The sequence below is a fragment of the Lissotriton vulgaris genome, chromosome 9 (assembly GCF_964263255.1).
Source record: "Lissotriton vulgaris chromosome 9, aLisVul1.2, whole genome shotgun sequence".
Classification (NCBI taxonomy): Eukaryota; Metazoa; Chordata; class Amphibia; order Caudata; family Salamandridae; genus Lissotriton; species Lissotriton vulgaris.
In genome coordinates this window covers 773,504,766-773,530,878 of record NC_141697.1, presented here as the reverse complement: position 1 = coordinate 773,530,878, position 26,113 = coordinate 773,504,766, and the positions used below count along the sequence as shown (strand labels likewise).

Below are 26,113 nucleotides of genomic sequence, written 5' to 3'. Positions count from 1 at the left end.
GCACCACCACAGCATCACTCAGCACCACCACAGCACCACTCAGCACCACCACAGCACCACTGAGCACCACCACATAACCACCACAGCACCACTCAGCACCACCACATCACTCAGCAACACCACAGCATCACTCAGCACCACCACTGCATCACTCAGCACCACCACAGCAGCACTCAGCACCACCACAGCACCACTCAGCACCACCACAGAACCACCACAGCACCACCACAGAGCACCACCAGAGCATCACTCAGCATCACCACAGCACCACTCAGCACCACCACAGCACCACTGAGCACCACCACATAACCACCACAGCACCACTCAGCACCACCACATCACTCAGCAACACCACAGCATCACTCAGCACCACCCCAGCATCACTCAGCACCACTCGCCATCACCACATCATCACTCATCACCACCACAGCACCACTCAGCATCACCACATCATCACTCAGCGCTACCCCAGCCACCGTAAGCGTGGAAGGGTATACTCAGATGTGAGTCCCTAGCTCATTGCACCATCAGGATTCAAGCAAGCCGGGCCGAAGATGGCTGAAATGCCAGAAACCGGTCCCCGGTAGCTTGTTTCCTTCCCAGTATAAGAATTGGCTTGGTAGTTTGGTCTGCCCTGTTCCCATGATGCACTGGGCCAGGGTCAGACTAATTTGCATATAGCCAAGTTCTGAGCTGGGATGGTGCAGTGAGCTAAAAAACGGTGATGGATAAAGCCCTGATCTTTGGACTGGGTAAGAGTGGTCTGCTTAATTCAGACACTCTGTTCATCACCACCCCCTTTTCTGAATCACTCCAGCATCACTCAGCACCACCACATCCTCACTCTGCACTACCCCAGCATCACTCAGCACCACCACATCACCACTCAGCACCACCACAGCATCACTCAGCACCACCACCGCATCACTCAGCACCACCACAGCAGCACTCAGCACCACCACAGCACCACTCAGCACCACCACAGAACCACCACAGCACCACCACAGAGCACCACCACAGCATCACTCAGCACCACCCCCCACCACAGCACCACTCAGCACCACCACATCACTCAGCATTACCACAGCATCACTCAGCACCACCACCACATCACTCAGCACCACCACAGCAGCACTCAGCACCACCACAGCACCACTCAGCACCACCACAGAACCACCACAGCACCACCACAGAGCACCACCACAGCATCACTCAGCACCACCACAGCACCACTCAGCACCACCACAGCACCACTGAGCACCACCACATAACCACCACAGCACCACTCAGCACCACCACATCACTCAGCAACACCACAGCATCACTTAGCACCACCCCAGCATCACTCAGCACCACTCGCCATCACCACATCATCACTCATCACCACCACAGCACCACTCAGCATCACCACATCATCACTCAGTGCTACCCCAGCATCACTCAGCACCACCACATTATCACTCAGCGCCACCACATTATCACTCAGCGCCCCCCCAGCATCACTCAGTGCCACCCCAGCATCACTCAGCACCACTACAGCATCACTCAGCGCAACCACAGCATCACTCAGCGCAACCACAGCATCACTCAGCGCAACCACAGCATCACTCAGCGCAACCACAGCATCACTGGTTGAAATATGTTCTTTTAATGTTTCAAGCTGTTTTCAAGCTTTCAAGCTTTATTACAAATCACAAAAAGATGTTAATATTTCACTTCTGTTCTTGGATTTTCGTCACAATAAAAAACACTGATTATAATCTTCACAAAAGTTATTTACAAAAGTTTAAATTATTGCCATTACAAATTAAATAAATTATTTAACAATTTTTTTTTAAAACATAAAAGCCATTGTTATTTGTAATATCAATACATCAAAGTCACGTAAATACAAAACATGTTGCATTACAAATGCTATAGATGTCAGATTTGCGAAAGTTATAACTATTGGCATTGTAAATGACAAAGCTATTAATTTAGCTATTTTAACAAACAACAAATAAATAAATAAAAATGTCATTTATAAGACCAATAGCTCAAACTTTCCTAATGCGAGACCTATTGCATTTCCAATGCTTGTTATATTTGTCACGCCCCTTTGAGAGACCCTCCAGTTTTTCAATCCCACTTAAGCCCTATGTGGACCCTTTAGAGATGCACAAAGCCCGTCTAAAGCATCCACGGGAGCTAGAGAAAAAAGTTTTAGATACCGGAAGGTCAGGTTAATTAAAAAAAAGGCGCAGTCATATTTAAGTACCCGGAAGAAGAGCATGTCGACCCCAGGAAGCAGAAAGGGAAATGGGTTCCTCTGAGCTGGAGTGGGTCCGTGGGAGATTGTAAAGGGAAGTGGCTGTCAAGCTCCCAGTGACATTTTTGGAAGCTGAAAACAGATTAGTTCTGTGTGTGACAACACGTTGACTTTGAAGGTCGTGATACAGTGCACTATGATGACTTCATCTGAGCCTTCTAGACTGAATGAGGCAAGGGCGTCATGCTACATACCCTCACATGCGCGTGCTCACTGTGCCTAATGGATCCCTGTCTGCCACGAGCCACTCACAGAAAATACCACAGACAAATGATGATTTACGCACAGACAGTGACAGGCGAGGAAGGGAGCAAGGCCTAAGGACTAGAGCCGCTCTCCGGAAGGTCACAGAGAGCCATATCTTGGGCTACCAAAAGCGCTACGAAGCCCTTACTAACTGCAGACTAGGCGCTTTGGAAATGCTAAATAACGTTCACAGCTGGCGAGTGTGGCGCAGTCTCCTAAAGCCCCTCCAATGTTCACCACTAGCGCCTCCTGTATGTCTCTTCTGTCTTATTTCCCTCATCCCGCCCAAGTCTCAATCTCCCTGATTCACCCCATGTCTCAGTCTCTTTTCATTTGTCCTCCGTCCCTCGTCACCCAGTTGTGCTCTCTATTAGTCTTCCTCTGCACTGGATGTCTCACTCTATACTTCAGCTGGACATGTGTCGCCTCAACCCCCTCCCCTTCCCCCTCCTTTCCACTTCAGTTCAGATTTCCCCTCAGATGTTGCCACTCGCACCGCATATCTCGAGAAGCGTGACACTGCCGGCAGCAGGCGACAGTCAATAGACCCCACCCCTGCCTGCCGAGCAAGGCGCGAGCTAACAAGGGGAGGTGGCACCCACCCTTCCCGCCTCCTGGGGAAATGCCCGTTGCCCTCGCTGGTGGCTGCGGGGACGGGTGTCTGTGGCCCAGGCAACTCGCTGCGCAGTCCTGCTGGCTGATGGGAGGAGAGGGGAGGGCGGTGATGGAGGAAGGAATCGGTTAAACGCTATTATGGAGACAGAGCCCAGGAGGCCTTGCTGTTTGTCTACCAGCCTAGGGAAATTCCTTCCGGGCAACGCCAGAGCCCTCGAGGCGGCTGCACCTGAGCCAAGTCGGTGCCGGGGAGGTGACTGGTGCGCAATATATACCCACCTCCGCCGCCCGTGTTTGTCTTTTCATGTGAACAGCCAGGGCAGTTCGGTAATAATAGTATACATCTCTCCAGCGCCTACCGGCCCCCTATAAAGCACTAGTGCCGGTGACTGCATGATAGGCGACCTCTGTCCACCTGCCCAGAGCATGTAGCACCTGTGCCAGGTGGCAGCCTGAGCGGTGACTACTTTCTTCATAGAGCGCCTGAGCCAGGTAACAGTCGGACAGATGTACGATGCAGGCCTCTCTCCGGGCTCCAACTATTCTGACTGTAGAGCAGGAGCCATGAATAGCCGGACAAGAGAGAGCCGCAGCCACCCTCCCTGAGGAGGGCACTGTTCCCACCTCCCCACTGCACACCCGCCCTCTCCGTACACATGTGCCACGTAACAGGCCGGCAGGGGGGCACTGTACCCACCTCCCCACTGCACACCTGCCCTCTCCGTACACCTGTGCCACGTAACAGGCCGGCAGGGGGGCACTGTACCCACCTCACCTTTGCACACCTGCCCTCTCCGTACACCTGTGCCAGGTAACAGGCCGGCAGGGGGGCACTGTACCCACCTCACCTTTGCACACCTGCCCTCTCCGTACACCTGTGCCAGGTAACAGGCCGGCAGGGGGGCACTGTACCCACCTCACCTTTGCTACCTGTCCTCTCCGTGAAGGGCACCCTAACCACCTCACCATTGCATACTTTCCCTTGCAGGCGGGCACTGTAACCTCCTCACCATTGCTTACCTGTTCTCTCCGTAAAACATCTGTGCCAGGAAACAGCCAGGAGGGCACTGTACCCACCTTACCTCTGCATAACTGTCCTCTCCATACAACACCTGTGCCAGGTAACAGGCTGGCATGAGGGCACTGTACCCACCTCACCATCAAATACCTGCCCTCTCCGTACAACACCTGAGACAGGTAACAGCATTTCAGGAGGGCACCCTAACCACCTCATTATTGCACACCTGCCCTCTCTGTGCAACACCTGAGCCAAGTAACAGCACGATAGGGGGGGCACTGTACCCCCCTCCACATTGCATACCTGTCCTCTTCCTAAAACATCTGAGCCAGGTAACAGGCTGGCAGGAGGGCACTGTACCCACCTCACCTTTGCATACGTTTCCTCTCCATACAACAACTGAGCCAGGTAACAGCATTTCAGAAGAGCACTGTACCCACCTCACCATTGCAAAACTGTCCTCTCCGCACAACACCTCAACCAGGTAACAGGCCAGCAGGAGGGTACTGTACCCACCTCACCATTGCACACCTGCCCTCTCCGTACAACACCTGAGACAGGTAACAGCATTTCAGGAGGGCACCCTAACCACCTCATTATTGCACACCTGCCCTCTCTGTGCAACACCTGAGCCAAGTAACACCCTGATGGGAGGGCACTGAGTGTACCCGCATGCGCATTGAACAGTGCTCTGACTATGGAACAGCTGAGTAAGGTAACAACCGGACAGAAATGCACTGTACCCCACTCGCATATATGCCCATTATATCTATGCCACACCCAAGCCAGGCACTGCCTGGATGGTGGGCTCTGTGCTCAACCTAGTCTACAAAGTCACAATGAAGAAAAACGATGGCTTTTGCGCGGAATACGTATTCATTTTCTTCCATCCAATCCAATCCAATCCAATCCAAAATGTCTTTATTTCGGCCATTTGAGGCCATAAAAGATACAGTAAAAACATTTAAGACACATGTAAGCATACAATATAAAAACAGTGCAAGAAAGCAAGGGACTAATTGATTCGGATCATAAAAGTCTCAGGAATTAAAAACCCAATTAGCTACAGTTCAGTGCAGTTCATTTCACATTTGGGAATTAGAAGTTACCCTTTCAATATTCTTCCCTTTCTTCCATCACTATTCGTCTTTCACGCCTGCCATAACCTTTTTTCAGATTGAAAATATGAGGTCATTTTTTGTATAGAATCAATTGGAAAAGTGGTCGCCAATAACACACCAGTAGTGAGGAGAAGGGAAAATGAAGCAGTCGATGCATTTATAATAAATAAAGGAGTCTATGCATTTTAAATAATGCATATTTAAATGGTTTAGTTTCTCTGGGGGACAATCGAGGTTTCCGTTTGGATTATGCACAGAGACCCGCTGAACGCACAGGAGGAGGCGGTAATACATCGGGGTGAATTGTGGGGTGTTGTGTGTACTGATATGTATACGGCGCTGTCCTGGCCCCATGCCAAGGGAGGTTATTGTTTTGAAGGCTGCTCTTGTCAAGGCCTCGTCTGCTGCAGTTGCCCTGCTGACTGCTCTTGGAGCCAGGGCGCTTTCGAGAAAAGAACGAGGACACGACGAATGCAACCATACGGGTCTAATATTGACAGGCTTTTACGTGTTCTGTTGGAATTCCCTCAAGTTTTCCCGCTGCATTATGGGTATGCGTCACTTTAAGCCACGGACAGTGTCTCGGAACCAGTACAAACCTCGAGACGACGAGCAAAAAGAGGTTTTTAATATAGCGCGTCCCACACACTGAAGTATCTCTTGGCACCCAAATAATATTTATTCATAATTCCCCAACCCAACAGTACTCATTTTATCGACCTAAGAAAATGCCACAAATAGCACCTGTGACGTGGCAGTTGCATGCAGATCTCATCAGCAGGTGCATTAACCCTCTCATATACTTTACTGCCATTGGAACCTGTAACCTCCCAGGAGCACGCACATCTTTACAGCAGCCCCTGCAATCTAGGGAGCAGTCTCTCTTGAATCGAACCCGGACACGCAGGTTACACGCAGATCTCTACAAATGTCACCCTAAGCCCCTGGGCAGTCACAATAAATTGCCAGCTGTGCCCTGCAACGTCTACTGGGAGCTCTGCGGTGGAAATATTAACTCGCTGAGCATTCTCACTGGGAGTGTTATCTCGCCGTGAGTTACACACAGATTAATGCAACAGGTGCATCTGCCCCCCAGGCATCTTACTGGGACTGGAACTTGTAACCTGTGGGTTAGCTTAAAGATCTCTGCAATCGGTGCATATACCCCCTCCACTATCTTACTGGAATTGTAATTTGCGACCTATAGGTTAGCTTAAAGACATCTTCCGCAGGTGTATTTATCCAATCAGCCCTTTTACTGTATGAACCTGTAGCCTGTGTGTTAGCTTAAATATCTCTGCTACAGGTGCATTGACCCCATCCGCTATCTTACTGCTATTTGAACCTGCGGCCTTTGTCTTAGCACATCAAGTGCATCAATCCCCGTAGCTATAATCACGGGACCGAACCCTCTTCCCTTTACATTACATAGAAAACCGTGAGGCAGGCACTTTCGAAACAGTAATGTCACTGGGGTGGAATCTGCCACATGCAGGTTATTTACCGACTTGGCGCCTTAGCTCACACATCTCGTTCACTCTTACGGGACCCTGTGCCCGCGTTTGTATTCACATAGCTCCGCAACCGGTGCATTAACCCTACAGCTATCGTCACGCTGGAACACTTGACTTGTAGGCAATGAACGCCGTGCACCCTGGCCTGCCTTAATTTGATCGGAACGCATGCAACACAAGCTACAAAATAAACAAGTAAAGCAAACGGGCGCACTGACCACTGGGGCCACTTTAACGAGATCGGAAATTATGCGCTACCGTTTGCAGAGAACTCAGCACGCGGCGCATTATCGCACTGATTGGTTGTAGCAGACATGGAACCCGTGCCACCGAGCGCAAGTTACACCGAGGCATCTATCTAACCTCAGAGGCGGCGAAGGCCCCTCCCTGCGGGCACTGCCACAGCTCTGGGCAGCCCCGGGCAACGCGTCCGTCGACGCCTACCGAGCAACCGTGGACGGCGGCCTGACTCGGTCAAGCATGGCCACCCCGCCCCTATAACCCACCAGGGGGCCTTAAGGTGCCCCGCAGGCCCGGGGCCAACACAACAGGGTTTCCCACGGCGCACCATAACGGGGGGCAGCGAGCCACCAACCGCATATCATGCCGTAGACCAAGAGAATGCACCGCGACCCGGGCCAGCAGTCACTCCATGCCACATCCGGGCAGCTCGGCGAGCTCGTGGGCAGAGCCACCGGAAGCCTTCAGCAGCTAGAGATAGTGCAGCGGGTGCAGTGGCACCGGGGACAAAGACCTAAGGAACTCAGTGTAGCTCAATTATAGCTGTTTTTAACCTGGAAACCCGGGGGCTCAGAGGGTGCACTGCGACCACGGGGGACAGCAGCCAGCCCATAATACTCTCGCCAGCAGCCATCCGCAAAACAGCCCATGCCCTTTCGGGGTGCAATTGGGAGTCTGAGACCCAGGGCCCGCTTCACGCGCCATGGTCTCCCGGGCAGCCTGGTGTCCCCAAGGCAAATGGCCACCCGCTTCACACGCCTGGGGGTGCCCGGGGGTGCCACGACACAACACGCCATTGCCTCTCGGGGTGCACTGAGGCCCTAGAACCAGCAGCCAGGCGCTTCACACGCCACGGCCTCTCAGGGTGAACGGGGATCCCAGGCAAGCGGCCGCCAGCCTCGCATACCGTGGCCTCTCAGTGTGCACTGCGATCGCCTGGTGACCGGCTACTAGAAACACATTACCCCGTTCATTATTCAAAATATAATTTCAAAAGCCACCCGGGATCTATTCGTCTTGGAAATGGACGCGCGTTTATCTGGGAAATCGGGATTTATGTCCCAGGGACGACGAGGCGTCGCTGTCCAGCAGCAGGGATTTAGATCGATTCGTCCCCATTTTGGCCATATTCTTTTACTTTTCTCGTGAGGGACACCACATGATTCCCGCACCTGTCCCACGCCCTCCAGGGTTGCCCCAACGCGAGATGCGTGCGTGTTTGTGTGCTTGCGCCTATGTGTGAGTAAGCGCGTATGTGACACCCATCGTTTCACACCTAGGGCGGAGGGGGCTCAAAGGAACGCAAGTCCCTGGAAAAGACGAAATATAATAGTCCATATTCCCCTCTGTCTGGAGGCACTTGTGTATGGTCGGTGGCGCATGCACGAACACTATTAAATACGTATTAAAAATGCCATAAATGCCGCGTGTCACCCCGCACAAAGCGTCGAAAACCCCAGTGCACCACTGACTGTATCTAACACAAAACTCGTAGCACCGAACCCAGTGTGTGCTGCTATGAAGAGGGCCGCAACTGGCGCCAAATTGCTGGTCACGCACTTTGCGCAAATATATATATATATATATATATATATATATATATATATATATATATATATATATACATATATATATATATATACACATATATATATATATATATATATATATATATATATATATATATATATATATATATATATATTTATTTGTACATTTTACATTTCGTTTGTTGACAGAGCGCCCGCTTGCCATCTTGCAATCACACCAAGGTCTATCGCAGCAGGCGAGCCACAAAGAAACACACCGACACTGAAATGATATACTGTAAGGCCAGGAACACTATGTGGGTTCATCGCACCCCACAGTGGCGGATGGAGAATCTACCCTCGCCTTGCATGGGCGCCCCTTGGATGACCCGTGCGAGCCTGCCACCCTGCAGGAAGCGCCCAGAAGCCGTGCGGCTCACGTGCTGAGCTGCGCCAAGTGGCTGTCACATTCCGTATTCTGTAAGGTGGCATGCACAGTTCAGGAGCTCGGCCTTGCAGTGAGCACGGAGGCAGGATTCTCCTGCATCTTACACCTGTGCCCCCCCCCCCCCCCTCCCTCCTCTCCCGGCAACGCGCTCCGGCGCTGACAACCGTTCCCCGCCAATTCTCCAGACGGCGCTCGCCCTCAGCCTACGGCTGCGCGCCTGGAGAGGATACACAGGGGTGTGTGCTGAGTGCCCCGGCTACACAGAGCTGCACAAGAAGCCAACAGACCCTCCCCATCCATCCCCCAAACGTATACCCAACCGCCGCCATCACCTCTACTCCCTCCACCACCCCGCGCTACAACAGCTGCCATATCAGTCGCACACATATGTACAGGTGCACAGGTTGAGAGGCGCTCTCTCTCACTCGTCCAATGGGCGGCCCCAGCACCACCCCTCCGCCATAAGGACCCACATCCACACCGTGCAGGCTTCCTGATTCAGCTGCCTCATAAACCAGGGGGCAATATGTTGGAGGTTTGGGGGCGCACACATTTCCCGCCCTCCTCCTCCAAAGATCAAGAAGGACCCCCCCACCAATCGTGAAGAATCCAACTGCACTAGACTGATAGGACGGGGTGGGGGGTAAGGGGGGAGCCCGCGCCCCCACCCTCGACAGGTCCAGGATCTTTAGTAATGCCCCCACCAGCACAATAATACCCCAATGTGCCCTGATGCATAATGGACCCCAGTGTAGCAGGCGAACATGCTTTTCGGGCTCCCCTCCACCACCAGAGGTCTTGAGGGTACCTTCGTGGTCCCTCCCGCCCCCACCCCTGCCCCCGAGATACGGAGAGTACTGCCAGTGTGACCCCCACAAACCATCACCACAGTAGCCCTCAACAGCACCATGGCCATACAAAGGCGCACATACACTAGGGATACCTCGTGGAGGGGGCCATAGCATCTCGCGTCTACCTAATGACTCACCCACCCCCACCCAACTGCCCTCCACCCCTGCCTAACCGTCTCCAGATAATGGCTCCCTCCTGGAGCAGGTGCTCGGGGCGGAGGAGCTGTCTCCGCTCCGTCCCCTCGACCACAATGCAGACACATGCATCCGTTCCAGACCCCCGGCATCACTTCACCCGCTCCCCAAGTCCCAGCGGCCCGTCCTCTATCAACAACAATCGCTACAAATCACATCCTAAGCGAGGAGCAGCTGATACCCTCCTCTCCTCCACGGGATTTGTCCTTGCTGTGGTGAGAGGGCTGTGCAGCTGCTTCTCACGTACAGGGGGTAGCAGGATCTGGTGACACCCACCTCCCTTTTCCCACATCCCTGTGATGAGTGCGGAAAGGGTACACTACCTGGGCGCGAGGGCGGTCAGCTGCCCTTCTTCCCTCCTGTGTTGCGCTGAAGGCCGAAGGGGAGGATGCTGGAGCAGTCACAGGGCCCGCAGCGACTGCTGATGTTGCTCCATCTCCTGCATCCCGTCACACTGAGGCTCAGCATCAGCACCAGAACTTGGCCACTCCCCCGGCGGCCGCTGAGTGGCTGAGCACTGAAAGAGGCGGGCCTAGCTCTCTCAGGCTAGGACTCAGACTGGCCCAGGGCCCGGCGCCTCCCCTGAATTGGACCACTTCCAATGACAGGTCCATGGACCGAGCCACCCCCCGCACATAGAAGGATGGAGGGTGTCTGTGAGATATTACAGCCCTGGAAACTAAGTTACTGACATGGAATCTGCATGGCAGAGGGGGCACCATCCCTCTGAGGCCCTCCCTTGCAGGGATGACTGTATCGGGTTACTGCCTGAAGGGTAGGAAGAGGTTGGGGGTTTTCACCCTGACTGACACGTTCTTTTCAAGTCCATTCGATCGAGTCTTTCTTACCTGTGGGGAGGTAGGTCAGTAACTATGGGCTGAAGGGCAACCGGGCCTTGCTCACACGGCGATATCTGCAGAGGGGATGCCCGGTGCGGGGATGACATCCAGGCTGTATTGGAATGGGGGGTCTGATTTCTGCTTCCGGGCACCCGTGAATGCTGGAACGATAGAACTAATGAGTACAGAGCGCCTGCTGGGCTGTAGACGGCATCAGACTAGGGTGGACGGTGGGTTTTTTGCACGCATGCGGTGTACAGTGAGTTGTGCGGAGTGTCCTGGGTGCAGGCAGTGTTGGTTTGGAAGGATATGGAAACTTGTAGGGGAATGCTAGAGTGTTGGTAATCCTGGACAAAAATGTATATAGCGCTTAACATTTCCGACTGGCCGTTCTTTAGCGCTACGCCAGCCCCCTTTCCACTGGTGGTGCCTGGTGTTCACGCAGTGCTGTAGCGGGGTGGGCGCAGGTGAAGAAGGCACGCTGCGGGACTGCAGGCAGCGCTAGGACTGAGTGTGCAGGGACCGCGGGGCCGGCTGCCGGCGACTGTGGCAGGGTGCTGGAAGCGGGCTTGGGGAACGGGTGTGTGCGAGCGGCTGAGGAGCGAGGCGAGGGAGGAGCTGCCGAAGACAGAGGTAGTACGGCCCTGACGGGTCAGGGATGGGTGCACGGGGTGGCGTCGGGGAAGGGGTTGGTGTTACAATAGCTGCCCACTTTGGAACTGGGAAACCAGGTTAAAGTTCCGGCGTCGGCTCAAACATTATGTGATTCTGGGCACATCTCTTCATCTCCCAGTGCGTTAACATTGAATCTGACCTCGTGTAATGGGGTTACCATGGTGAAGAAAATGCTGGGATCAAGAGTTAAGTGTGTATTTATGGGGTGGCTGGGGTGAAGGTACTGCTGGGCTGGGGGAGGGGGAGGGGAAGGGGGAGCATAAGATGCTGCTGTGTTGCATGCATTGCTTGCATGGAGGGGCCTAGATACCTCGCTTGGATGCAGATAGTGCTCTGATGCAGGCCCGAAGCTGTTGCAGCGGAGGGTAGCCCGCTGCACTTGCAGGTAAGTACTGGACAGGAGCAGAGGACTGGAGGGTACTTCTGGTATAGAGGGGGCGAAGGAGTCCTGGCAGTCGTAGCCAGCTTCTGGGCTGACATGTACACTCACTGACACACAGGGCCAGGCAGGTTCAGCCTCGCCCTGGCCCAGTACAGCAAGGTCGATATAGCCCTTCACAGGCCAATGCGCACATCTAAATGGACTTTTGTGGTCCTGTCTCTGTTGGCTTCCCTCTGTTAGTTTACCTTCTTTTTGTGCTCCTTGGGCCAGCAACACACTGGGCTTCTCTTTCTGGACAGTCTCTCCTCTTGCAAGGCTGATTCTTTCCTTCTTTCATCATCAAAGGAGGGTTCTAGGCATTAGGCAGAGACCCTCAGCTCCTCCAACAGAAAGTAGACACACCAGGCTATGCCCTGTCACCCCTGGGAGACTGGAAGCCAGGCAACCACAGCTTGGCTACAAAATAGCTCTTGTAGTGCTCTTCTGAACACTTGCTTCATTGATCAAGAGGAACTGGAACAAGCAGGGGGTTTAGGTTCTATGTTTTCACTCATTGTTTAGACAGTGGATCAATTGTTTCAAGCTTCAGGGCCAGTTTGGTGTGGACTCTTTCGAGTGTCCTTCTTAGGCTGTTCTCCAGACAAATCCTTTGTGTAAAGGGTTGCTTTTCAGAGTGAGCAGCTCTGGGACGGTCTCCAAACTGGAACACCCACAACATGACCAATATAAAGTGTGAGGTGTCTACACCTGTCTATCATCTGCCTTTCTGAAGCATTTATTATGGTGGGACAAAAGGGCAGACCTGCCCTAGAAACGTCCTAAATTGGCACAACAGAAACTACAGTCCTACGTATCACGCCTACCAATGGCAGTGCCAAGAAGAACTAATCTTGGTTAGCAAAACAGGCGTGGGTCCTTATTAAGCATGAGCGAATTTTGCGGATCTCGCGTTCGCGAATTTTGCGGATTTGCGGATTCGCAATCCGCAAAATCCGCGAATTCCCGCGAATTTGCGGATTTTTTTTTTTGTGTTCGCCCGTGTTTCTGCCTGTTCGCGAGGGTTTTGTACACTTTCGCAAATTGCGAACTTACCTGTCGGGTCGCAAGTTTCGCGAACTTGTTGTTTCTACGTGTCCAGCCTGTTTGGGACACTCTTCTTCATCACTGCCACTCTCTGTCACCACTGCCACTCTCTGACTACTCATGCCACCCTCTGGCCCACCCATGCCACCCTCTGTTTCATCACCACACCCTCTGGTTGTCCAGTGTACATTATTTTCGGCAAAGCAAAGCACACCTTCCCTGCCTCAAGTGACCTGAATTAATTTGGGGCTGATTCATGTGTCACAGAATATTTTTTTAGCTGGCACCTGCTTCCTTAGTGCGCCCTGATTAGTGATCTTTTGCACTTGCTAAGTGCTTTCATTGTTGCAAAATTAGTTACAACACCTGCCCTGCCCCAACTGACAATAATGAATTAGGGGCTGATTAATGGATTTTAACTTCCAGCCTGGCTCCTGCTTGTCTCCCTTAGCTGTAATTCAGGACCTTTGTGGCATATGTGTAACTATTCTGAGGTTCAGAGCAGGGTCACATAATAGTTTCAACTGGCAACTGAACTCTGGAGGGGCCCCTCAGGAAGCACTCCAGGAAATGGCTACTAATGATGAGCCTGAACTTTTGAACCTGGTAAGTAGTTACTTTCAGTTTTGCTAAGATCGTATTTCTGCAATTTTGCACTTATTCGCGGGGCGCGAACTCACGCGAACAGTGCGAGCAGTGCGAGCAAAATCCGCTGCTCGCGGATTTGCGGATTTTGCGGGAAATTCGCAAATCTCGCGGATTGCGGATTTCCCGAAAATCCGCAAAATCCGCGAGCGGAACGGATTTTCCGCCCACGCCTAGTCCTTATACTGCCCGGACTAGACCACACAACTAGTGTTAAACAAACATAGTGTCCAGATAGACCATTCGTGGTAAATGGATATTGAAACGAAACCTATGGTCCTCCTTCCCAAGCTCCTATATCTTTTTAACAACATCCCCATGACCCCGCCAAAATCGGCCTTTCAAAGATTGTCGACCAGCGTAACCCGCCTTATCTGGGCTGGAAAGCAACCACGTGTTGAATTGCATGCATTAACCTTGCCCTACTCTAGAGGGGGTATAAAGTTCCTGATTTTCTGCTCTACTACTTATGTGCGCAAACGCAATACGCGCACTACTGGTATCGCCCTGTGCGCTACCTGCCTCATATGGCGGTAGAAGATGGGGATGCACACCCGATCCCGCTACCACATATTCTACCACACCCCCGTACACACATGTTACAACATGAAATTAACACTGGCCTTGCAAAAAATGGGGAAATTAGCACACAAACTGCCACTATATGCACCAGCACTGCCTCTGCCACACCACCCAGCTCTATCGGTAACTCAAGAAAAAGTGAGTATGACATTACTACAGCAGGTTGGGATAAATACGATGGGAGACTTATATACAGATGGTGTCTTCATAGAACCTAATGACCTCAATTACATTAGTAACCAAACTCTCCTCTTTAAAATTGCTTATCATAGATTGCGTCGAGCAATTAAGGAACTATCAGGCACATGCATCAATATTGCATTTTGCGATTCCTTAATTACGAAAAATAAGGAATTGCAATTAAGGAATTGCAAACTGCAATGCATCAAGAAATCGCTATAAAAATAGCGAGTTCTTAAAATTCCTTAATTGCGATTCTCTAATTGAGAATCACAATTAAGGAATACTTCCCTATCCATTCCTATGGGGCTAGAGGCCCATAGGAAGGAATGGAAAGACATTCTTAGTTTGCAATACACCATTAAAAATTCGCAAATTAAGAATGCAATTTCAAGGGTGCAGGGGTGTCCAAAGGACACCCTGTTGCACCCCTGAAATCTGCTTAGGAGTACATTTTGCACACTCACATGCCCCAAGGGCATTTGTGTGTGTAAAATGGAACTGCATTTTTCAAAGTTTTCGCAAATTACAGTGAAGGTCAACTTCATGGTAATTTGCTCCCCATATTTGCGAATTCGCATATTTTGAAAGTTTGATGCATTGCATTTAAGGACTCTCAATTTGAGATTCCTTAAATGCAATCGCAATTTAACAAATCGCAATTGTGCGATTTCTTAAATTGCGAAAATAACAAAAATGTTAATGAATCCCAAAAATGGGAATTGCATTCGCAAATGGCCGAATTTTGCGATTCGCACCGTTTGCGAATGCAATTTCCTTTGATACATGTGGCTGTATATCCGATATTCCCCGCAGAGCCGGAAACACTTCAATCTCTGCAAATGATCATAACCACCCCAAATAATATACATTTGGTGACTAAACTCTACAGACTATTGCAGGCTGATATAGCAAGCACTACACAGAAAGCACAAGAAAGATGGTCTGCAGTCCTGGAGTTGCCCCTTGGCGAGGAGGAATAGGCCACTCGCTCTGCATTGAGATACATGCTCACTCCAAACGGTAACTTGCAAATAATACATTATAAATATATCCATCAAACATAGCATACACCGGTTAAATTAAAGAAATGTAGGCTCTGCCCTGAGGCAGGCTGTAGGAGATGTAAAACTGCTGATGCCGACTTCATACACTTGGCGTCCACCGATTAGAGATTATTTGGAACAGGTGACTGGTATTCTGAGCATGGTTTTAGAAACTGAGGTGGGTTGTACGATGCATGTTTGTCTACTGGGACTTGTAACAAATTTAAGATCGATCAAGTGTAAATTCAGTGTAATAGCTCTATTACTGGCAAAAAGAAGGGTATCCCTGTATTCGAATGGCACACAATACACCACATGTAAGCAATGGCTGCATGACATGATATATTGTAGAGACACATTACAAACTTATGAGGAGGAGCTTCCGACGGGAGCTAAACCCTTTAACGATGTATCTACAAACGCACCCAATTGATGTGTAAACTGCCAAACTGACAAATGTGATGCTCTGTTTGTGTATAAAAATGGAACTGTATGTTGTACACTGATATGTACATTTGACATGGTAGCGAATTGTAAGGATAACAAGTGCCCTTGCAAGCCTGTTTGTTTAATTTGATGTATGCTTTTTCTGTTTATCATAAAATGCAATAAAAAATATAATGAAACGAAACCTTGGATTGCACTTCCAAAGTACTTGTGATTTATTTCACTTTTCTTTTGAAATTTTTGAGGAAACAGCATGTCCTAACATCTTTTCATGTCATATGTCAGACAACACTTTTTGTTTTGACACATAAACAAAATCATATGGTGTAATACTCATAGCATCATACATAGATTAAATAGTGAAACAACACAGTGAAACACATTGTGACACATTTACATTTTACATACAAAATATACAATATGAACAAAGCGACCAGTGTTGGCTTGAACTACCACTAAGCGGACATTTAATTAGTTGTGGACTGAAGCTACAGCTTAAAGTCCTGCATGTGTACAAAGCTAAGGGTTTGTTGAATTGGGAAGGGTGTTGTCTACAAAGGGAAAATTAAAATAAGAGCATTCCCTCGTGGCACAACCAAAATCGATTAACCCATTAGCATGAGCAAACGCGTTTCAGACCCAAGGGGGCAAATTATCAAGGGGGTTTATCTCCACTTTTTTGGCTTTAAAAGCCAAGAAAGCGGAGATACAATTATCTCCCTATTACCTAGCTGTCACTAACACCAGTTAGCGACAGCTAGTAGGAGATAGCGACCATCTTGGGCCCCACTTTGCATGTCAGTGATATTTATCACTAATGACATGCAAAGTGGGCGTGCCAAGATGTTAGCGACTGGAAACAGTCGCTAACATCGCTATCTCCTATTACCAACTTTTGGAGATATTCGCGCTAAGCGCGAATATCTCCAAAAGCTAACACCTGCCCTGAGCAGTTCTTAGCCATGTTTTCCAATGGGAGGTGGATAACATGGCTAAGAGCATTAGCTCGGTAATGCATGAATATCACAGACTTTTCAGCGATATTCATGCATTGCAGCCATTTTTTATCGCATTAGCGATAAACCTTGGTAATACGATATGCGATAAAAATCGATGCAGCTCAGCGGTAAATTTTTGTCTCTAACCAAGCAATAGCGATAATTATCGCTATTACTTGGTAATATGCCCCCATGTCTTTCTGGGGTTCTCCTCAGGACTAGGCCTTGGTCTTGGGAACTGTAAGTTTGTTATGGAGACAGCTGTTATATGAATCAGGGACACATCATACGGCTATAGCTTCAGTCCACAAATAATTAAATGTTCGCCTAGTGGTAGATCAAGCCAGGACTGGTCGCTCTGTTCATATTGTATATTTTGTATGTTAATTGTAAATGTGTTCCAATGTGTTTCGCTGTATTGTTTTACTATTTAATCTATGTATGATGCTTTGAATATTACACCATATGATTTTGTTTATGTGTCAAAACAAAAAGTGCTATCCAACATATGACATGAAAAGAATGTTAGGACAAGCTGTTTATTAAACATTTCTAAAGAAAAGTAAAATAAATCAAACATACTTTGGAAGTGCCATCCTAGGTTTTGTTTCAATATTCATTTACCAAGAAGCACTAATCAGCAGCCCCTTGCTAACAAAGACTTAATGGATTATTGAAGGGTACCCTTGTCTAGACCCTCCTCACTTGAGTATCTGGGTCTCGACCCTCCAACAACAGGGATGCAGGCAATGCACTTCCACTGCACAGGGAACTTCTCCTCAACCTCCATCAAGTGCCGTGGTAAACCACAGGCATCCAAAATGGATCCCACTGTTTTTTTTACTCAGAATCATACATCAGAGTTCTAATACAACTAATTTTTGCTTAAAATCATACTACATATGCACTCAACATTCACACAAGATGTCAACGCAAGGTTTTGGGTTTTCACATAACTGCAAACTTTATATGAGAAGCGCCAATAGGCCACATATTCACCGACAAAGATAAATGGGTCTGTTCACATGTATGAAATCATGAAGCACAGTACGGCTCACCATTGCTCTACATGGCAAACCTAAGACAGAGACAGTAGTCCTCTGTTGACTCACAGGGTATGCATGGTGTGCCCTTCTAGGCCACTGGACAGGTATGAAGACTCACATTGCCAGGGGCAGCCCCAGACCTCTGCATACATGCTAAATTAGCATGACACTAGGGCCAAAGTTAAAGTCAGGATGCCACATACACATGCATTGAGCAGTCAGGGCTGTATAATTACCTGTTTACCCTGCAGGGTACATCCCCATCCCAACAGGGTGACAAACCCATTAAGCAGTGGCAAACATGTATTGTAATTTTGTTTTTATGATCATTTGGTTCTACAATGTATATTTTGGTAAACAAATGCTACTCTTTAATATTGCCTTTAGAATTACTTGCTGCTACATACAGCTGTAAGGCTGTGAAGAAAACAAAAGGAGAATCCTACATGCCCGAGGGGAAATAATCAGAGATACCCAAGGGAAGTCACACACACAACACAGAGCTACATTCTTTTATTGTAAATGGAGTTTCCATTCACTTCCTTGGACTGTATCTGTATTAATATATGCTTCAAGTCAACAACGAGAGCACACGCACATAAGGTAAAGGAAATATGTAGACAAAAGGGAGCGCATGTAAGACACAATGGAAAACCTAGAACAGGCTCAAGGTAAAATATAAAAGCTCAGTGGCAAAGGCAGTCACAGACAAAAGAGAAAAGATAGGCACGGCACAAAATACACATACTCACACACACACCACATATTTTCTTCTACACAAACACGCACATTCACATTAGTTAGCTCCAACACCAGATAGCGACATAAACCAAAAGTACATGAGATGCAAAAGTACACTCATGAAGGAAAACACAGCACACAAGGAAAACAATACTTATCAATCAAATGAGTGACTGGGTTACTTTAGCTGTTCAATTCATCTCCATCCACATACTTGGACTGTCACATGACCACTGTCCTCGAGTCAGGCGCCTGTAAAATTTCTACAATGCAAAAATGTTATTAGAAAGGGGAGAAAAGTAAGGAAGACAGTTCCTGTCCTTCAGATCTTCAGGCTAACCCTCCGCTACACTTGAAGGAGTACAGAAGGAGGGCAGCATGGATCCTTCAAAGAAGTGGTGCCAAGGACCAACAGATGGGTCACTCCACTGATTAGCCAGCCCTTTCTCCAGTCCACATTGCTCCACTACAGTTGGAATATTGCAACACGGAGCCTTAATTCTGATATATGGTGGCGGCTAGAGTTAATCATCGTTCATCAAAGGTATTCTTGAGGAGGACAAGGGCAAGCTGAGTATCCCTATGGAAGATGACATTCAGAGCATAACCCGTACTGGGAGCACACATAATATCCACGGTGGTTGCTTTCAGGATGATAGCTAAGAGATAAAGATGGAAAACCAGAGAGATGGACGTGGCCCTGTCCGATTGCACAGTGATGTCTTCAGAAGAAATTATCCTGACACTCCCCAACATTCCAGGAAGAAGGAGACCATGGGAACTGTTGATGGCTATTTGCCTGAGGATGTGCAATAACAGGTCACCAAAAGGCTCTTTCAGCCTCTTTGAGCCTGTGTACTGTCAAAAAAGTCTCAGACGCTCTTCAAACACAATGACATGTCTTTTGAGCCTTTAGCAAGCGGTTTGGGCAAAATGGTAGGCATATCTTCTGGTTCATATGAAACAAGATAGGCCTTTAGAGATAAAAACGAGGATGAGACTGCCTCCTAAGTAAAACATCATCTTGTGAAACACAGCTTTAAAATCCCCAAAAGAAAGAAATTGTAAGCTGGTAATTCTTCATGCAGAACTTATTTCTACAACACAGCCACCTGGTAGTGGTGCCACTAGACTCAAATAGCTTGAGGCCAATAATTAGCTCCTGTGTCAACAAGTCATCATTCGCTAACCCTTCTAGTTCCTTTGATGTCAGTCCTCTTCTTTGTGCCCAAAAATAAAAACTATATATTGGTTCGGATGGCGTTATGCTGAAGAAAGGCGGACCATGTGACTGATGTTTTAGGACTAAGAATATAGGAGTTGCTTAAAAGAGTAACTTTTTCTCTGTCAATGATTTTATTTTGTTCCAAATAGATATGTTTATCCCCCACTCTGTTCTCATTGTACATACACAATCTAGAAAACTATTTAGAAATCCCAGACAGTGAAGCACCCAAAATTGGTGGAAGAAAGTTTCAACCCTGCTATTTGTGGATGATACCCTTCTCCTTTCAAAGACACCTCAGGCATACAAATTTTAGTGAACAGGTCTGTACAATTCAGTAAAGAGATGGGGTTGAACTAAAATTTAGAAGACCAAGTTAATGGCCTTTAACCCCCACTACTTTATGGGGTGTAACACCAGTGCCCAGGGAATCTTACTAGTGCAAGTTTTTCTAAGTTCCATTTTACCCACGCACATGCCCTTGGGGCATGTGTGTGTGCAAGATGTACTCATATGCAGGTTTCAGGGATGCATCAGGGTGTCCTTTTGACACCCTTGCACCCTTGAAATTGCATGAGCAAGTTGCGAGTAACTACTGAGTAATCACAACTTGCGAATGCTATTCCCATTCATTCCTATGAGCCTCTAGGCCAATAGGAATGAATGGGAAGACATTCCTTAATTGCAACTCACAATTTGTGAGTCGCAATTAAGGAATATTTAGAAATCTCTATTTTTTTAGCGACTTCTACATGCAAAGGCTTTTGCAATTCCTTAATTGCGATTCCTTAATAATCCAATTAAGGAATTGTTTTATTGCACTTTTTGTAATGGTTTTTATTAACCTAAAACAATAAAGAATTACTAAAAAATAAAAAATTAAGGAATCGCAAAAGTCTACCTTGATGCATGTACCTGTAACTGTTTTATTCCAAGATAGCCACGACCTTGGTTGAAACTTATTTCTATTCTGTGGCAGCCACCTGAAAAGGGGCAGATCACAGCAAACTAAGTCACAATACTCCTTTGACTTTTCTTGATGGGGTTGAGTTGCCATTAATGGTGATCTTGCACACTACACCAAAGTCAGATTTCTCTACCTTTTACACATAATTCCTTAAAATTGGGAACTTACTTTCGTAGGGGGGTGCTAACAGCATACACTTGCCATACACCCTGGAGCTGGCAGCAGGGTGAGTGGTATTGTGAGACCATATGGGTGGTCAGCACATGCATTTACAGCCAATCATAAAATGGCAGACATGCGCCTCCCCCTAGAGACCCATCAGCAGTCTGCACCCAGGACCAACTACCAAGTCTGGCATCTTCCATTGCATTCTATTTCCAGCAGTCCCAAGTGCACGTTTTGCAAACATGCACCCCAGCCGTTTGGAGTTCTCTCATGTAATCTTGCTGATTTTCCTTGCAACCAATGTTTCCCATCTCTTTTTCTCATCACCAGTAATTTCCTCCTGAAATCTCCCAACCCACTTAGAGACTTTTGAATTGAAATCAATAAGAAACAATTTAGATTTTCTTCATTCTGCATGGAATTAATTCTTGATTCTTATGATGGTTCAGTTTCTTGAACCACTGTTTCATTTTCAAATGCATTTGGCTACTTGATCTGCATAGTTGTTGCCAACTGTGTGGACAAAATCCTTTCCAGCCTTATGGGCAGCGCAGTGAATACAGCAATCTCTTTTGTGTGCTGTAATGCATTAAAAAAATAAAATATATAGAGACGGTTCTTTATGGGTTTTGGAAAGTGGGTTATTAGTAGTGGTAAATATGTATCTACCACTGGCAATAATACCACTAATACAATATAGAGCTCAGAATTGGTCTTAGAAAATTATTCCCATGCTCAACCCTTGGTAGCTTGGCTGCGAGCAGGCAGGTTTAAATTCAAAGACAGGTATGCAAAGCATTCAAAAAGACCAATTATGTAAATATTTAAGACAACACACAATGCTAATCCAACACCAATTTATAAACATAGGAAATAATATTTTCTTTACAATGACACCAAAGCAAAAAAAACATAATGTAGGGATCCAGAGATATGAATTTTGAAAGATTTATCACTATATAGCACATAGAAACCTCTGGCACATATTGGGGCATCTTGTTGAGCTAGACCAGGACAAAGTCAAAGTTTCAGGCCGATTGCGAGGGAGTCATGTGCGACTGCCCCCCGCGGTCGGTCTCGGTCAAAGTATTTACCTTCTGACTTAGAAACTTTTCTGGAGCTTTTCTTCCCGGGGTCCCTCCAGGGCCGGACTGGCCATTGCGGGCACCGGGTGTTTCCCCCATGGTCTGCCAGGGTGGGGCCGATTTTGGGCATCTCGGGGCCGTTTCTGTTACAGGGCTGTTTTTGCAGCATAGCTGCAAAACCGGCCCCTGTAACTATATCGGCCGAAACCAACCCTTGCAAGCAGCTTGACAGCTCCCAGAGGGGCTGGCTGAGCTCTTTGCCAGGGCCAGTTTTGGTTCCCAGTCCGGCCCTGGGTCCCTGGAAGCTCTTATACAGCCTGGATTTGGTGAGGGTTCACCAGAAACAGAGATCAAGTCTGGCTCTCGGTTCAAGGAGGGCGGCTTGACTCTTGCGGTTGTTCCCGGTCACCTATCCTATGTTTGGAATTCTTCAGTGGTCCCTCACTGCTCTTCACCAAACCAGCTTCAGTGAGGGGTCGTCGGCTTGGGTTTCAGCCAACTCCCGATCAAACTCCGGAAGTCGGAACTCTGGAGATTTTCAGTGGGACGAACCAGGATGGTAGGCCAGCTCGCGGTTGAGGGCTGGCAGCCTGGCTAATGAGGTCGAGTTGGTCCACTTATGGAGCTTTTTTACAAAGTGGTTCCAAACTTCTTCAAACTTCTGGAACTTCTTCCTGAAGTTCCTTTGAGGGTCCCAACATGTCTAAAACCTACTCTAAGGGTCTGGAAGCTCTAAGATGGAACTTGAAAGTTTAGTATTTCAATTTCCACAATACACTCGGACAAAACCCTTACCAATCCATTGGTAGTATTCCAGGCCGGGGATTCATGGGGGTGATAGTCCAGGTGAGCTCTGTTAACCTGTAGCTTGCATAGAGTCCAGCCTTTAGTATTTTTAAAGCAAGGGAGGTCCACAGGGCTTTAGTTCCAGATTGTGCACCAGGTGCAGTCAGCCACAGTGCAGGGCCTGGCTAGTGCAAATCAAACTTCTCAGCATGGACCCTTCTTGTTGTTTCAAGCAGCAGACCTGAGAGGCATTCCCCCCTCATATACCTATTCAGTGTTCTCTTGAAGAACCGGGTTTTAGAACCCAGCTGCGCCAGGGAAAACGCCCGATGTCTTTGAGTTCCCCTGCCTTGGCAAACAGAGACACAGGACACTTCTTGATGACGTCAAAGACCAAATTTATTGGCTGCAACCAGGAACAGAGGTCTACGAAGCACAACACGGGTGGTTCGCTAGAGACTGCACAAATTCATAGAGCGGAGCATCGTCTTTTATGCTAAAAATCACATTCCTGGCTAGCATCAATTACATACAAACTGACTAATTGGAGGGTGACATTTCAAACATATTGCATGATGACAATCCCACTTTCCGTTGTCCAGCCCACCAGAAATGACCAAGCAAAATCCAACATTCCTGCTCGAACAGGCCGGACGGACTCATCATAAGGACCACAAGCCATATTAATAATTAATGTAAGGAAGGTGTATTGTACTAGACATACACTGAAGTAAGATTACCAAAGGAATCATTTAGACAAACATAAACAATAAGTTTGGAATTGGTATATGTGATTTATTACCAAAACACAGCGTAAACGCTGATGACAATTAATGAATCAATTTATGCAAATTGACAAGCCCCAAGAGAAGGAAGGAAAGGTAGTGCTCTGGGAAGTGAAAAAGGAGTAAGAAATATTGACACAGTGTTAAGAAGGTTAACATCCAAATTTAGTAACAGTACAAAACAATTACAATACAAGTGCCAAAAAATTAATAAGGCAAATTTCACACATAGTCAATAGATCATATTCAACGGTCACAGCTAATTGCTTGACGGATTGGGGGTGTGCCGGAATCTCAAGGAAGAAAAAAGTCGACGTTCGACCCCTATTAGTAGGCTAATTAAAGTCCTTAAACGGGGTCTTCATCAGGACGTCATACTGGAGAGAAGGGGGAGGGGCAGATCTGTGTGAAAAATAATTAGATTTTAGTACATAATAAGGACGACAGTTGTTCATCCTATCTATTAGGGAAGAAGTTAAATAGATTTACCATGGAGTACGGCCCAGCCGGGCTCTATGCAGGATATGGCCGCCACACCAGAAAGTAGTGGTCAGTCCAACGAAGTGGGAACCTCAGCTACAGAGGAGACAAACATAATTGTAAGATGGTAAGATTGGCTATTCTAATAAAATAAAATAAAAATAATAAAAGCTTCTGTCCTAAAGGGTTGGGTAGCACTCAGAATCATAAGGGAAACTAGTTCAGGAGTGTTGAATGTCACATAGGGACATGGGTTATCCTGAAAATTACCTCTAACTGCTGTGCTCCTGCCTGTCAACCAGGTCTTAATACGATGCAAGGAAACAATTAATAAATGTGGCGCTGCTTCAGTCTCCAATATTCAACTGGAAAGAGAGAGTAAGATACTAAGTGTGGTAAGCATACATAGTAGACGCTACAGGTGTGTAGCCAATGAGCGAGTCTCGTGTTTTCACAGATTCAATGACTAATACTCACAAGAAAATGAGGCGTAGAGCCTAAATGAGACTTTAATCAATCTCCGTCATGCAAGAGGGGCGGAGTAGTAAAACACACGGACTGAATCAGAGCGGGGTTGCACCTCCGGCGCTCGCGTGTAAATTCTGAAACGATGGATACATTTGTATCGTTTTAAAATTAAAACATCAAGCGAGTCGCGTGCATTCCCGACACCGAAAATAGCATTGACAATGCCCTTCCCTTTAGGATTCATACGCAAGCGCCGGAGGTTCAAGCACGCTTTTCGAAACAGCGCTGCCCGCTTCATTTTGATGTGAGTAAATGCTATTTTCGGTGTCGGGAATGCACGCGACTCGCTTGATGTTTTAATTTTAAAACGATACAAATGTATCCCTCATTTCAGAATTTACACGCGAGCGCCGGAGGTGCAACCCCGCTCTGATTCAGTCCGTGTGTTTTACTACTCCGCCCCTCTTGCATGACGGAGATTGATTAAAGTCTCATTTAGGCTCTACGCCTCATTTTCTTGTGAGTATTAGTCATTGAATCTGTGAAAACACGAGACTCGCTCATTGGCTACACACCTGTAGCGTCTACTATGTATGCTTACCACACTTAGTATCTTACTCTCTCTTTCCAGTTGAATATTGGAGACTGAAGCAGCGCCACATTTATTAATTGTTTCCTTGCATCGTATTAAGACCTGGTTGACAGGCAGGAGCACAGCAGTTAGAGGTAATTTTCGGGATAACCCATGTCCCTATGTGACATTCAACACTCCTGAACTAGTTTCCCTTATGATTCTGAGTGCTACCCAACCCTTTAAGACAGAAGCTTTTATTATTTTTATTTTATTTTATTAGAATAGCCAATCTTACCATCTTACAGTTATGTTTGTCTCCTCTGTAGCTGAGGTTCCCACTTCGTTGGACTGACCACTACTTTCTGGTGTGGCGGCCATATCCTGTATAGAGCCCGGCTGGGCCGTACTCCATGGTAAATCTATTTAACTTCTTCCCTAATAGATAGGATGAACAACTGTCGTCCTTATTATGTACTAAAATCTAATTATCTTTCACACAGATCTGCCCCTCCCCCTTCTCTCCAGTATGACGTCCTGATGAAGACCCCGTTTAAGGACTTTAATTAGCCTACTAATAGGGGTCGAAACGTCGACTTTTTTCTTCCTTGAGATTCCGGCACACCCCCAATCCGTCAAGCAATTAGCTGTGACCGTTGAATATGATCTATTGACTATGTGTGAAATTTGCCTTATTAATTTTTTGGCACTTGTATTGTAATTGTTTTGTACTGTTACTAAATTTGGATGTTAACCTTCTTAACACTGTGTCAATATTTCTTACTCCTTTTTCACTTCCCAGAGCACTACCTTTCCTTCCTTCTCTTGGGGC

General features: G+C 47.6%; 1 protein-coding gene across 1 annotated transcript in view; it reads right to left on the bottom strand.

Moving 5' to 3' along the window:
* The window catches only part of LOC147692232 (neurexin-2-like), a 1,848,214-nt gene extending 1,837,683 nt beyond the window's left edge, over window positions 1-10,531 (bottom strand). Inside the window, exon 1 of the mRNA XM_086939513.1 lies at window positions 10,409-10,531. The gene's annotated coding sequence lies outside the window, so the exon portion shown is untranslated. The remainder of the gene's footprint in view (window positions 1-10,408) is intronic.
* Between the last annotated feature and the right edge of the window lie 15,582 nt (window positions 10,532-26,113).